Genomic DNA, 15,062 nt, shown 5'->3' on the forward strand with positions numbered 1-15,062 from the left:
ACAAGTGTGCTTGGGAGAAGAAACTGCAGGTCAGGCAGAAGCCTGAGTAGACAGTGAGAGAGAGGCAGCCTGTGTGGGCAAGGAAGGCGACAGCCTACGTAGCAATGGCCATCCAGTGGTCAGTCTAGGCTTCTGGCTGCCTTAAGAAATTTCCAGAGAGTCTTCTCTCAGTATGTGTTTCCCCACATGATGGTGGGATGCTCAACTCTCCCATCCTTCCATGTGTATCCTCCCACTCTGAGGAAGACAGCCAAGAACACGGGATGGGGAGGAGAGCTCGTGAGAGGAAACACTACTGAACTTGCTATATTTGGTGTTTTCTGCATTCGCAATGGAGAGAGACTCGAAAAGCCCCAAGCCCAGGCTTCCTGATGGCGCCCCTGTCATCCTGTTGGCCATTTTGTTTCTTGTAGTCATTCCTCAAGCTTTCATGCTATCCTGGTCTCCCTGAGCAAATGGCCTTGCTTCCAGTCTGCCCTCCCGTGCACTCGCTGTAGCTGTGTGAGCCCTCTCTTCCTCAGCAAACCTCACCACCTGTGCTCTGAGTCTGTACCACCAACCATCCTGCTTCCACTAGAAATCTCTGGCCCCTCTGCCTCCAGAACATGTCCCTGACGTCTCCATCCTGGAGCACCACTTGCATCTGCCTCATCTGTCGCCTCCCTTTGCTCTCAGTGACTTTCCACATTCATCCCTTCCAGTTCTTCATCTCGGTCCACCTTCAGCCAACTGCAGAGCAGTCTGCACCTCCCTGTGGCCAACACACCTGGACTCCAGACCTCACCTCCTTCCTGTACCCCCCTCCTTCCCTGGATCCCCACCGCCTTCTTCTCTCCTGGGACTTTTTCCTGACTTTGAACCGCATCTGAAAGCTCAGGCACCCCATTAAGCTCCGTGGATGTTTTTTTTTCTATCTGCACAATCTCTCTCCAAGTTCCTTCTCACTCTAGCCCCAACTTCCCTCGTGACCTCCGAACCCACGCGTTCAGAAGCCAGCTGGATGTCTTCCAGCTGGGACATGGCCATGACTCACACTCACGCCATCTCCTCCAACCTACCCTAAAGTTCGTTATCTCCTGTGCTTCTGACCTTGACCATAGATCAGAGCCAATTTTTTCTACCGGCCCTTCATCTACTGCATCATTGGGTCCCATGCAGTGAACCTTCTAGTGAATCAGGCATTCTGATTCTTTACTGTCCCCACTTGGGTTGTCTTGTCCTATAGGCTGTCCAGCTATGAAATGAGCCTTTCCTTCCCTCTTATTCCCTTTCTAAGTGATTTTTATCTCATTACTACTCTTACATGTCTTGTTATTGTCTGAGTCTTCCTAGGTAGCCCAGGCTAATCTGGGGCGTGGAATCCTCCTGCCTCAGCTTCTCTAGTGCTGAAATTAAAGATGTGTGCATGAACAACTGCTCTGTTTCCTGTTTGCTGTTTTTGATTTGGGGTTTGTTGTTTTGTTTTGGTTTGGGTTTTTTGTTTGTTTTGTTTTGTCTTTTTTGAGACAGGGTTTTGCTGTAGCTTTGGAGTCTGTCCTGGAACTAGCTCTTATAGACCAGGCTGGTCTTGAACTCATAGAGATCCACCTGCCCCTGCCTTCCGAGTGCTGGGATTAAAGACGTGCACCACCACCACCCAGCTGTTGGTTGTTGTTTTAGTGTGTGTGTGTGTGTGTGTGTGTGTGTGTGTAGTGTGCATGCCCACTGGAGTTGGCTCTTGCCTCCACCTCTTTGAGACAAGGTCTCTCATTTCCGTCATGCTTTCTGCTCCTGCCTAGTGGGCTCACAAGTTTCTAGGCAACTTCTTTGCTCTATCCTGCCATAGGCACACTGGAATTACAGATGTTGTTCACTGCATTCGTATTTCTGTGGGTTCCAGGGAACTGATCTCAGTTTATCAAGCTGGCATGACCATCACTTTTACATGCCAAGACATCTCTCTGGCTCACTTCTTGTTCTTTCTTGAAAATGTATCGTATATGCATCAATATTTTGCCTACCTGTATGCATGTGCATGCCCTTTGTGCCTGGCGACCATGGAAGTCAGAAGAAGGTCTCAGATCCTTTGGAACTGGAGTTATGGATGGTTATGAACTACCATGTGGGTGCTGGGAACTGAACTTTGGTCCTCTGTAAGAACAACAAATTCTCGAAGCCGGACGGTGGTGGCACACACCTTTAATCCCAGCGCTTGGGAGGCAGAGAAAGAAGGATCTCTGTGAGTTCGAGGCCAGCCTGGTCTACAAGAGCTAGTTCCAGGACAGGCTCCAAAGCTACAGAGAAACCTTGTCTCACAAAACAAAACAAAATAATAAAAAAAAGAACAACAAATTCTCTTAAGCACTCAGCCATCTCTCCAGTCCCTACTCGTGTATCTTTATCAAACTTATTACCCTCTGAAGTTAGCTCCCACCCCTTGTTTATTTCCTCTCTCCTCACCAAACACAAGCTGTCCCCGTGCTGGACACAGTCCTGCCTCATGCTCCTGTGTGTCTACTCTCTGCCACACCTGACTGTCGCCTCTGTGCTCCTGTGTGTCTGCCCTGCACCTGACTGTAACCTCTGGGTTCCTTTGTGTCTACTCTCTGCCACACCTGACTGTCACCTGTGTGCTCCTGTGTGTCTACGCTCTACACCTGTCACCTCTGTGCTCCTGTGTGTCTACCCTGCACCTGACTGTAACCTCTGTGCTCCTGTGTGTCTACCCTCTGTCACACCTGACGTCACCTCTGTGTTCCTCATCTTCCCTCTGGATCTGTTTCTTCCTATGCTGATGAACCCATCATGCTGATGGGAGAACCTCCTAGAAGACTCTCCTCTCAGAGAAGCTCTTTTTAACCTTGACCCGATTACACTCTTAAAAGCTGAACGCTCAAAGAGTTTGTGTGTGTTCCTGTGGAAATCTCCATTCCTGTTTACCAAGGTTTTGTAAAATACACAAGGGCATATCCCACAATGATGTCATCACATACCACAAGACATCGGAAAACTCTCGTATACTCATGAGACAACAGGAGTGGAAAAGGCAAGCATGGTCTCTGTGTTACCAGAAGTTTCCCCTTGCATGTCCCCTGACAGCATCTTGGAGAGCCCAGTCAACACTTGGACACCTCTGCTCCAGACAGCTGCACATCCTATTCATGCGCTTCGTTCAGATCACAGCAAAAATGGCAGCCCCTCGGAGAGCTTCTTGCTCCTTCTTATGCCCTCCCTAAACCAGTCTACCCCATGTCTATTTCCATGACCTTTTCTTTCTTTCCTCTTTTTTCCTTCCTTCCTTCCTTTCTTGATAGGAATACACACACACACACACACACACACACATAGTGCATTGGTGTTTTGCCTTCATGTATGTCTGTGTGAGATTGTCAGATCTTGGAGTTACAGACAGTTGTGAGCTGCCATGCAGGTGCTGAGATTTGAACCCTAGTACTCTGGAAAAGCAATCAGTGCTCTTAACTTCTGAGCCACTAGAAAGGATTTTTTTTTTTGGTTTATTTGTTTGCTTGTCTTTTGTAGTCCAGGCTGGCCTCAAAGTTGCTGTGTAGGGGACGATGGCCTTGAACTTCTGATCCTCTGTTTTCACTGTGTTGGGGTTCCCGACATATGCTCCCACACCCAGCTCCTTCCACGTTTTGTATCTTGCTTACTGACCTCTGGCATGATTGGTTCTTTTTTAATTGATTTTATTTTTTTCTACCACAACAAAAGCTCCCTACAGGCAAGAACTCAGACTCAGAGCCCAGCCTGGATTCCCTGACTGAGCCAGCAGACGCTCAGAAGGAATGGCTAGTGAGTGTATCCCGTTGAGACAGTTGTTCTCAGCCACGGCTGCGCTTCAAGTTGCTCAGGGGGAGGGCTAAGTTCCTGTACCCCAGTCTAGTACATCAGAATCTGTAAGGTGAAGTTGAGTCTACTCTGTGTCAGCTTTATGAAGCCTCCCAGACGAGTCCAATGTACAGCCAAGAACCAAAACCACCCGTCAGGGTTGTTCCGTTCTTCCTGATGGACAGACTGTTTGTGTTTCACTGGGCCAGAGGTCCACAGGATACAGACAGCGCCTTTGCTGAGTTTTGCCTGCCTCCTTCTAGACAAGACAGCAAGGCTGGAGGGCAGCTGGACCCAGGAAGATGTCAGACTAGCCTGGGTGGGAACAACCCTCCTGAGTCTCAGGCATAGCTCAGAGGTCAGGACTGGGCAGTTGGCATGAATGACAATGGTTACGATCATAGACTTGTCCCAGGCCTCGCTGCCCTGGGGACACTTCTCTGTACTGTGATGCCCAATCTGGGTGCCCTGGCAACTACTGAAGAATGACAATGATCTCAGTGTACAGAGAGAAACTCTAGGCCATCTCCGAGTGACCCTAGGCAAGGGGCAGCTGGCACTGTCAGCCTCACCTTTGGTGTGTAGCCAGAAAGTGACACACCTGTCACCTTGCTTGGGCTGTACTTCCTAAACGAGCTTCCATATGCTGCAGGACTCTTCTGGCCAGGGCTGGGAACTGAGAAGGTCGGAGAAAGCCACTGTCCAGCTTAGAGCTGCTTCTGAGACTGGGCACCACCTAACAGAGACTGTTGGCACTGGGCAAAGGAATGTGCCAGGCACTTACTTCATCCCTGTGGTTCTCAGAGCTGGGTCCCCCTTGCTTGGGGGAACAACAAAAGCGTGGCTGACCCTCCCCACCAGCATCCTTATCTATAAGCCAGCAGGAATCACAGCGCTTGCGAAGTTGCTGTATTAGACAGAAAGTCACTAGGCATGAAGCATGAAGCAGAAAAGACATGATAGACGGCAGATGTGGTCTTCTGCACATTCCCAGATCTTCCCCCCAGCTCACCCTACTGCGCCTCAGAAGAAACCACCGAGGACTGAAGCTGAGTGTGTTGGCTCATTTCCTCTTTGGCAGCAGCCCGCCGTGTCAATATGTGCCCCTCCCAGCCAGTCCCTTTGGATTTGCTTGCCTTTTGATGAAGAACCCAGGTCTGAGAAGGCCAAGACCCGAGCTCGAGGTCCCACAAGGCTGACTGGCAGAACTGGGTCAGGATCCCAGGACTTTCTCTAGCACACAGCAGCAACCACAGAGGACTCTGGTCTAGCCGGCCTCAAGATGACTTCCACCTCACTTCCCTAGGAAGACAGGAGCCAGGAAGCCTGGGGTAGGAGGGGTGCTGAGCGGAGGGGAGAGCTAGGCCTTGATGTGGTAGCTGGGCCCAGTCAGGGCTGTCGCCACACTGCTGGGTCTTGCTCGGGACGGCAGCCACCACTTCCTGTGGCAATGCTGGGTGGATCTGGGCCTGCCAGTGTGTGGGGCTGGTGTGGAAGGATTGTCTCGCAAAGCCTGGCCAGAGGCTCTTGGCGGTTAAGATGAATGGAGTGGTGCTCTCCTGCCATCTGTCTCGTGTCTGTCAGCCATCCAAGCCTCTAAGTCATAGGTAGCCAGGGACTACGTCCAAGGCTCAGCAGGTTCCTGATACGAAGAAGTAGGTCTCAGCCTCAAGGCCCCCTCTGGGGACGGATGAAATGTATAATTAGTTAAGAACCAATTGGGTGCTGGGCTTCACACTCCTCCTTTGTATGCATTAGCTCATTTGGTTTTCATGGTAACATGTACCCAGAGGTTTGAGCTCCCATAACAGTGACCTAGGGAGTGTGTCGCTATTCTGGTTTACAGATGAGAGGCAACGCTCAAGGCCGCAGTCATGGGTGGAAGAGCAGAGACAATAAGGAAGTTCATGGCCCTTCCCGGACATGATTGCATTCCTGGAGGCCACAGCAGCTAGCCAGCTTTGCCAAGGCCCACCACCATCCCTGACCAATAGAGCAGGGCCTCCCCACACCAGGTCACACAAGGGTCTCTGTGCCGTTCCCTCACTTGGTCCCATTCAAAGACAGGCTGAGCTCTTCGGTGAGCTGCTCAGGAAGTCAGGATACAGGAGAGAAAAATCAAGTGGCAGAGGACTGGAAATGATGTGCAGACACGAGTTACTCTGACCACGAGAGGAAGAAAGGTCATCATGGTTCAGGTCGTCATGGTTCAGGTCCTATCTGAGCTGGGCTTGCACAAATAAGAAAGTGGTTACCTTCCAGGTAACAATGTTGCAAAGTAAGGGAGGCAAGGGCTGTTTCTGTAGCAGAGACCCCAGCTCCCTCATAGGAACTGACAGCGTCTTCCAAGCGAAGTACGTTGACTGGAAGACTTTCCCAGAAGGTGGTTAAGAAGGAGACGCTGATGGATTAGTGAGTTGGGACTGGCAGGCACCTCTTTAGGGCCTATAGCGTTCAGGGGGTCTGCCTGGGTGTAGAGATAGCTGTGATCAGAGAAGATAAGAGGAGGGCCTTTGAGATGAGGCAGCAACCTTCTGGACTAGGAGTCTTTAAACTAAAAGAAAGAGAACCCTCCCCCCGGAGCCCCAGCCTTTATTGTCTAGATGGAGGTGTGCTCCACAGGGTCACTTGCACGGATGCCTGGCTTCCTCTGAGCGTCCAGGTCTCACCTGGTTTAGGAAAGGGCACTGTGAACATCCTCTCTGCACCGAGGGAACTCTGACTGCTGGGAAAAGATGTCACACTTGGAGACCATCTGGAGAAGAGGCCTTTGGAACCATTCCTTTCTTTCACAGAACTGACAGGCAAGGGTAGGGGCCTCTGGCAAGTACACAGGGTGATGGCCCAGAAAAATATCCAAGTCATCAGGATGCACTCCGCCAGCCCCGCCCTGGCTTCGTGTGGCTGGGAAGCCTGATGTCTCTTTTTCAGAAGTGAGATCCAAACCAGCTCTCAGAGCGACGCAAGCCAGAGGAAATTTTTAGCACAGATGTAACTTTTTCTAGTTTCTTCTTTTCCTGCCCCTAATTTTTTCAGTTGCCTTTAAAGAGGCCGCAGAGAGCTGAAAAACAAATCCGAGTTTAAAGAGACAAGTGCAAAAAGTGGAAACTGGGCAAGAGGACAGAGCCTCCAGCTGGACAAAATGTGCTGGGGAAACGGCATCCCCTGCTTGGCAGGTGCCGGGGATTTATGGGGGAGTTCTGAAGACAATTTCATCACATTATGAGCCAGCTCAGGAGACCCTCATAAAACTCTGCTTATATGAAAGGACAAACTAGCTGATAAAAGTCAGCTGCTGCCTATAAACGCGCAGTGGGGATTGCAATTGAGTAGTGGATTTATTAGTCTGGGCTCTCTGAAAAATGGACTACTCCGCACGCTTGAGTCAGGAGAGCCGGACCGCAGAGGGTCACCGCCTGCGCACAGCATGGCGGGTAGAGCACACTTCCCCCGACCCCACGACTCACACCGCTGGAGACCAGAGGGTAACACTCTCGCTCCGGATCTCTTTTTGCATTCCCCATACTCACCTCCCACAGAAAGAATCAGCCAGTATCTCCAACCCTTGCACTCCCGCACATTCTTTGTGACGGCCCTGCTTACACCGGACTTGCACGGATTTCTCTTACCTTTGTACTGGGGGTGACCTGTGCCGGGTTGGGCTCATGGCGAGGTCTTAGAGTGGGCACATGGGGATGAGGGTCACCTGTTGTTATGACCGCCCCACTCCTGATGGCATGCATGCAGGAGCTCTGTGAGCTGTCTGTTGGAATGGAGGACTAGCTGGGGCCTGGGAGCCTCATGGAGAGAAGTGCAGTGTGAACGCTGGAAAGCTCTATGTGGCTCTCCTCTGCCAGCCCTATCTGCATTGCTGCCTTTTCCTATATGGATCAAGAAAGAGAAAAAGATCTGGGCACAGCAGCGCACGCCTTTAATCCCAGCACTTGGGAGGCAGAGGCAGGTAGACCTCTGTGAGTTCGAGACCAACAGGGTCTATATTCTGAGTTCCATGCTAGCCAGAACTACATAGTGAGATCATGTCTGAGATGGAGGTGGGTGTAGGGTGGCTATACATAGAATGAGGGTTACCATTAGAGATACACAGAACAACCCCCCTCCTCCACACACATACACACTGTGTGGGTCCGGGCCTCTGGCTTTGGGGCTGTAGTCCACCCCACCAGCACCAGCCTCAGGAAATCTTTCCTCTGTTCTTTGCAGAAACTCAGAAGGGGCCTTCCAGGAAAGATTGGGAGGAGGGTGAGTGCCTGGGTCATCCCATCATTCTTTAAGAAGAACTGGCATTCTTTCCCCAGACTCTGGCATAAGGGCAAATATAAGGCTCTGGCAGACAACTTTGGGAGCCACTCCAACCCTCTTGGCTATGAATTCAGAAAGGAGGGCAGTTGGCAAGGTTGAAGTTGCCCTGAAAGGGGCCAGGACACTCCATTGCCACTGCCAGGTCTGTTCTGTTGGCTCTGCCCAGGGCAAGGCACTCAGAATAGGCGTTAGATATGCTCTGAGACAGGAAAGGAACAATGGACTCTAGGAAAGACCCTTTCACCAGAGCCAGGATCCTGTGGACATGCTGCAGTGTCCTTGGCCACCGGTGGGGACTTAGGAAACGGTCTCTGCAGCTCAGCCTCTTCATCTGGCCAGTAGAGACAAGCACCTTCGCCAATGCTTGCAATAGCTTGAAGGACAGTTTAAAATGTAAAGCAAGTCATACGTGGCAGTGCCATCTGTAAGTCCCAGCAAGGCGATCGCAATGAGTCTGAAGCCGGACCGGGCTATAGAGGGAGACCTTGTCTAAAATCAAAACTTGGTGGTGCTCAGAAACATAGCAAACCAGGCAGTTGTGGCCCACAGCTTTAATCCCAGCACCCAGGAGTCAGAAGCAGCAAGATCTTTGTGAATTCAAGGCAGCCTGGTCTACAGAGCTAGCTCTAGGACAGCCAGGGCTACACAGAGAAACCCTGTCTCAAAACAAAACAAAACAAAACAGAAACGAGCAGAGTGGAGCTTTTTGATGAACAGATAAATAATGAATCTCAAGGGCATCCTGATTCCTTAAGTGTTGACAACTGTCCCCAAATCTGTCACATGTCCTTTGCTTTTTTTTTCTTCTTTTTTTTCTTTCTTTCTTTTTTTTTCTTCTTCTTTTTTTGGGGTGTGAGGGCTTTTCAAGACAGGGTTTTTCTCTGTAGCTCTGGCTATCCTGGAACTTGATTTGTAGAGCAGGCTGATCCCGAATTCAGAGATCTGCCTGCCTCTGCTTCCCAAGTGCTGGGATTAAAGTCATGAATCACTACTGCCCAACTACACATCTTTTTGTTTTGTTTTGTTTTTTGAGACAGGGTTTCTCTGTGTCGCCCTGGCTATCCTGGAACTAGCTCTGTAGACCAGGTTGGCCTCAAACTCACAGAGATCCTCCTGCCTCTGCCTCCCGAGTGCTGAGATTAAGAGCATGTGCCACCACTGCCTTTTCTTACATGAACGCTATGACTCCCACAAGGACACAGCATCCTCTCCATTATGCAAATGGGGAAACTAAGACTTAGCCAAGGGAAGTCACAGGACAAGACCTCATGGCTATGCAGGACACTTTGTGACCTTCCTGCACAAAGCTGTTCCCATGAATGTGTGGCTATTCCCCTCCTCACAGGGAAAAGGACCTCTAAGGACCCAGTGCTCGGGCTGGTTGGGAAAGTACCTGGCTTCCTTCCTCCCAGTGACTGGCAGACACAGCAGCCATCATTAGCCTGAACTCCCCCAGGCAGGCAGAGCTTCTCCTGAGAGCCCAGGCTTGGGACAACACTTACTTTGTCTGAGAGCAGAACCCTCTTCCTTGTTTTTCAGTGTTAGGGATGAGTCTCACACATGCTAGGAAGCTCTTTACCACTGAGCCACGTCTCCAACCAAGAAAGAGTCTTTGTGTGTATGTGAGGTAAGGTATTAGGAGGTACATGTGTTTGCATGGTACATGTAGGCATATGTGAAGACCGGAGGTTGCTCTCTACTCTAAGGTTTTGTTTTGTTTGTTTAGATGATCTCTTTATGTAGCCCTGGAATTTTATTTGTCGAGCAGACTGGCCTTGAACTCACAGAGATCCTCCTGCCTCTGCCCCTGGAGTACTGGAATCACAGCTGGGTAGTGGTGGCGCAGGCCTTTAATCCCAGCACTTGAGGGGCAGAGGCAAGTGGGTCTCTGTAAATTCAAGGCCAGCCTGGTCTACAAAGCGAGTTCCAGGACAGCTAGGGCTGTTACACAGAGAAACCCTGTCTTGAAAGATATACAAAAAAGAAAAAGAAAAAGAAAGCCACAAACCACCACACCTGGATCCACTTTTTTGTTTTGTTTTGTTTTTCTAGACAGGGTTTCTATGTGTAGCCTCGGCTGTCCTGGAACTCGCTCTGTAGACCAAGCTGGCTTTGAACTCACAGAGATCCACCTGCCTCTGCCTCCCGAGTGCTGGGATTAAAAGTGAGCATCATCACCGCCTGGCTTTCTACTTTGAGACAGCCTCTTACTGAGTTTAGAGTCCAGTGATTGGCTCTAGATTGCCTCGCCACCATGACTCCAGGGCCCTCCTGCTCCCGCCTCCCAGTGACGGGGTCAGAGATGTGCCTGTCCGGCTGGGGATGAGAACGCAGACCTTCATACTGAGCAGCAAGTACTTTACCCCTGGAGCCATCTCTCCAGCCCCAGAAGAATCTTCAGGCCCACTTCTGACCGTGGATGGAGTAGGGACAGGAAAGCCAACTCTACTTTCTTGGAACAGACTATGGCTCAGAGTTGCAGGGAAGGGTGTGGCCATCCAAGAGACATGGAAAAGAACTCATAACATCACCCAGCGGTGGCCGGAAACAAAGAGCTTCGCTAGGGCTCCGGACTGGGGATGTGTGGCGCAGGGGCAGAGGGCTTGCCTAGCAGGTACCAGGCCATGGCTTTTCTTCTCAGTTCTTCCCATCCAAAGTATGGGGGAATGTACAGCATAATGAACACGGAAGCTCAGAGGAAGCGGATTTTGGGATCAGCCTGAATGACCGCCAGTAAAAGGGGAGCGATAAATTATTAATGACACAAGACCAAGCTGTGTAATGGCGTTCTATGCGTGTGTGTTCGGATGTGTGCCCGTGCGTGTGCCTGAGGAGGCCAGAGATCTGGCTCAGATGCTCTCCTCCATTGTTTCCCACCTTGTTTTTGAGTCAGGGTCTTACTCTGACCCTGGAGTCTGCCAATTCACTACACTGATATGTGCCATCACGCCTGGCTCTTAGGTGGGTGCTGGGGATCCGATCCCAGGCCCTCACGCTTACGCAGTGGCACTTTTACCAGTTGAGCCATCTCCCAGACTCTGCAACTGTTTTGAAATTTTTAAGGAAGTTATATATTTACACAGAATGAATTCCAAGGTAGAGTGGAAAAAAACAGATATAAAAGTGGGTATGCAATAAGTCACTATATTCATTAAAGCCATGGAAAAAAACAAAACGACACTCAAAACCATTGTCTCCTATGTCAGCTATCTGCTGCCGCTGCGGGAGGAAAGTTCCCCCTGAAGCATAAGTGAGTTAAATAATTTTTCCATTTGCATGTGCCAGGAATCCAAGCACAGCTCGGCTGGCATCTTTAGCTCAGGTCCTTATGTAGCCAGGCTGTGGACCCATCTGAAGGTTCAGCCAGTGCAGGGTGGGGTTTCCAAGCTCCCTCACAGGGCATTGTCCAGCCCAGACCTCTCGCGTGTCTCTCTCCAGGGTGGCCTCAAGGAGTCTCAGCTGAGGTTCCCAAAGGTGGGAGATTCAAGACAGAGCAAGGAGCAGCAGCCAAGACAGAAGCAGTGTTTCTTATGACGCATTCCCAGAAGTGACATTCCTGTTCTGCTCATTAGCAGCTGAACTACACAGCGGCTCACATCACAGGTCAAGGAGGACACAAGGCCGTGAATATTAGAGATGGAGTCACTGGGGACCACCTCAGAGAACACCCACCATTCCAGAGACACCAGAAGCACTTAGCATGGGCTCTCTGCCAGGAAGAGCAGTGGGCAGAAGAGGAATAGTTTTTCACTGAATATACTTGTGTATGTTTTACACCCCAGGTGATGTGGACCTTAGTCAACAGGAACATCACATTTACTTTAGATTTAAAATCTAAAGTGATAATGAGAAGGTTGGCATCTAGGGGCTGGAGAGCTGTCTCAGTGGTCTAGAGCATTTGCTGTTCTAGCAGAGGACTCAAGGTCAGTTCCCAGCACCCACATGGCAGCTCATAACCGTCCATAACCCTAGTTCTTTTGTTCGTTGTTGTTTTTCTTGAGACAGGGTTCCTAGCTGTCCTGGAACCAGCTCTTGTAGACCAGGCTGGCCTTGAACTCAGAGATCTGCCAGCCTCTGTCTTCCAAGTGTTGGGATTAAAGGTGTGCGCCACCACTACCCAGTCCATAATCCTAGTTCTACGAGATCCAAAGCCCTCCTCTGGCCTCCACAGGCATCAGGAGCTTAATAATGCATTCTTAGTTAAAAAGAGAGAAAGGGGGGAGAGATAACATTTTTAATAGAAAAGCTAAAAGTGAAAAAATGAAAACAATTCTAATTAAATAAATTATTACCAAATACCATAAAATCTGTTTCAAGGAAAGAGAACTTTATTACACAAACAAAGAATTTATAACTGTTACTGATACAGGTACATTCTGAGAGATGTACTTTAGTGGTTCTGTTGTGTATTTGAGCAAAGATGCCTGGGAAGTCACTAGCAATACCATGTTATGGGACCACCCTCATAGATAGAATGGGGTCCTTCAAAGGCTATATAGCACACAACTACACACACACACACACACACTACAGCTATATAGCACACAACTACACACACACACATACACACACACTATAGCACAAAACACAAACGCGTGTGCATGTATGTGTATGTAGATGCACATGGGAGGCCAGAAAGAGCTGTCAAGTGTCTACTTCTGCTGTTCTTACCCCCTTTTCCTTTTGAGATAGGATCTCCCCATGAACCTGAAGCTCACCGTGACAAACACGCCCCAGGATCTGTCTTCCTCTCCAGAACGGAGATTATAAGCACATCTCACTGCACCTGGCTTTAATGTGAGTGCTGAGAAGACTCGGGTCTCTGTCTGTTCGGCCAGCTCAAATACAAACTCAAGAGTCTTCACAGTCTGGTTCCTCACAGATGCGGTCTTGTCATCCCATCCCATGAACTCTACACGGTCCATGTTCTGAACTTTATCAACATGCCAGGCTCTGGAGGCAAATGTAACAAGCATGGTGCCAGGCACACAACAGACTTTCAGCAAACTCCACCCTCAGGCCAAGGCTGCTTTTGCCTGAATTGCCCCCATGGACTGCCCTGCTCCCCTCTCCCTCATCCAGCCCCAAGTCAAATTCTCTAACAAGATGTTAAAAGGCTAACAAGGATGTCACTGTCACCATGAAGTAGTCCCCACAGCAGTCAGTGCCTCTTTTCTTCCACAGCACTTTTGACTGTAACCCTTCTGTCACTTTGTTGCCATCTGAATCCAATTCTCTACAACTCCTGAACCACCAGCACTAACATCACCTGAGCCCTCACCTGAAACAGACTCCTGGGCCCTTACCATAGTAAAGAGCAAGAGTCTAAAGGTTAACAAGATACTGGTCATTTATATGCATATTCACGTTTGAGAAACACCGATTCAAAACTGTCAGGCCTAGGGCTACAGGGATCAGTGACTGACAGCCCTAGTTGCTCTTAAAGATCCACATCCATGTACATGGAAATTTCTGTCCTGCCCAGTCCCAAAGAAACACAGAGGCATATGTTAATTATAAACTGTTTGATCTATTAGTTCAGGCTTATTATTAACTAGCTCATACAACTTAAATTAATCCATAATTCTTATCTACATTTAGTCCTGTGGCTTGGTACTTTTTCTCAGTAAGGCATTTTCATCTTGCTTCCTGTGTCTGGCTGGTGACTGACTCTCTGCCTTTCCTCTTCCCAGAATTCTCTTAGTCTGGTTTCCTTGCCTATACTTCCTGCCTGGCTACCGGCTAATAAGTGTTTTACCAAGCCAATACGAGCGACAAATCTTTACAGGGTACAAGAGCATTCTCCACAGCACATTCACTTCACACGGGGGGGCGGGGGGGCTGACAAACCATACAACTCCAGGGACCTGCTGCCCTCTTCTGGCCTCAGCTGGCCCCAGGCCTGCCTGAACTGTAATACTTCCTGTAACTTTCTTCCATCTCTATGCCCAGGGCCCAGCATAAGACTCAATACTAATGGTGGGCATGGTGGCACACAACTGTAGCCTTGACATTTGAGAGGCTGAGGAAGATCATTAGGCATTGTGGCTAGTTTGCAATCCCAGACCTGGGGAGACAGAGAGAGGAGAATCCCTGGCTCACTGGCCAGGCCACATAGTTTAGTTGGTAAACTCAAGGCCAATGAGAGACTGTCTCAAAGGGGGAGGATGGTGTTCCTGAGGATGACACCTAAAGTCTTCACATACATACACACACACACACACACACACACCCATACACAAACATGCATGCATAGACACAAACATGCATAAAGAAAGAGTAATACATTCACAAATGTCGGATAGTCTATCTGGTACAGTTTTGCTTGCTTATTTGCAGATGTTCCACTATCCACAAAGAATGAGTTTGTATCAGGGTTTTTGTTTTTAAATTTGCGAAGAACAGTGAAGGGATATAGATCAAAATATCTAGGGTAGGTTTTGCATTATACTTTTCTGTTGTTTAATTATTTTCCTATTTTCCCTTTAATTAAAAACAAAAACATGTAGTAAGAAGAACAAAGTCACTTTTTTTTATATGTACGCATACTCTGTGTCGGGTCCTGTGCATGCCAGCCTTGCCTTCTACACGAGGGACGCTGGGACCCCAAGGCAAGCGGCCACTGCACAGAGGGTGACTGAGACTGCACAGAGGGTGACTGAGACTGCACAGAGGGTGACTGAGACTGCACAGAGGGTGACTGAGGCTCTGACCTATGACTCAAGGCTGCTTCTAAGATGACTTCCTGTCACTGTGTGTGATGGCTAATCTTGGCCACAGCTGGAATCAACTAACACCCAAGCAACTGGGCATGCCTGGGAGGGATTTTCTTGACTGGATCATTAGGGGTGGGAAGACCCAGGCCAAGGCTGAACCACACTTTCTGTCCACATAGACGCATAGGGAAGAAGCAG

The sequence above is a fragment of the Myodes glareolus genome, chromosome 3, assembly GCF_982192425.1.
Source record: "Myodes glareolus chromosome 3, mMyoGla1.1, whole genome shotgun sequence".
NCBI lineage: Eukaryota > Metazoa > Chordata > Mammalia > Rodentia > Cricetidae > Myodes > Myodes glareolus.